Source organism: Nicotiana attenuata, chromosome 10 (assembly GCF_001879085.1).
Source record: "Nicotiana attenuata strain UT chromosome 10, NIATTr2, whole genome shotgun sequence".
Classification (NCBI taxonomy): Eukaryota; Viridiplantae; Streptophyta; class Magnoliopsida; order Solanales; family Solanaceae; genus Nicotiana; species Nicotiana attenuata.
Genome location: NC_031998.1, coordinates 14195440 through 14196236, shown reverse-complemented (window position 1 = coordinate 14196236; position 797 = coordinate 14195440).

Here is a 797-nt window from a genome sequence, read left to right as displayed (position 1 = left end):
AAATGCACCACAACTTGTGTTCCCTATCTGTTTTGGTGATTCTTTCCAGTGAAGAACAAATGGTTTATACTCATGCCCAAATGTAGGATGCAAGTCACCAAATTTACAATACTCCAAAATCATAGGAATAAATTCCTGATATTGAAGAATCTGCTCCTTTATAACTTGATAATCATATCCCTGGTACACAGAATCATATACATCTATAGTCTTCTCATTCAAGTCTAACACTGCCAGGTAATAATGAGTGCAACAATCTAAGGCAACTTCACCATCTACAATATTTGCAGGAACTCGAATCGGACAGAAAACTTTATCAACAGATGACCATGGAATCCCACATCTACGATTCTCACCCAATACATACTGAATAAGACCAAATCACAATCCTTCCTTCCAAAATTGAAATTCAGTAATTTTTTCTGGACGTTTATGCCAGTCATTATATGCAAATTCCAAAGTGTCATTAAAGTCCAGATCTGTTGTTGTTGAAGCAAATGGATACTCATTGAAGTGATATATATGCTTCTTCCTCAAAAAATACATTACAACATCTATGTGCTGAATATAAAACAAAAAAAAAAATATGTCAAGTATAATATGAAAGAAAATCAAAAGTTCACAACGTAAAAAATATATACATACCGCATCAGTTAATGTATACTTATCATCTACCATCTCTTTAAAGAACATTCTTGATTTGACTTTCTCATTGTAAAGTTCATATGGCTTTCCTTGCAGTACAGGATCTTTTTTGTAAATATCAGTTACATCCCTAAAAAAACAAGGACAAAACA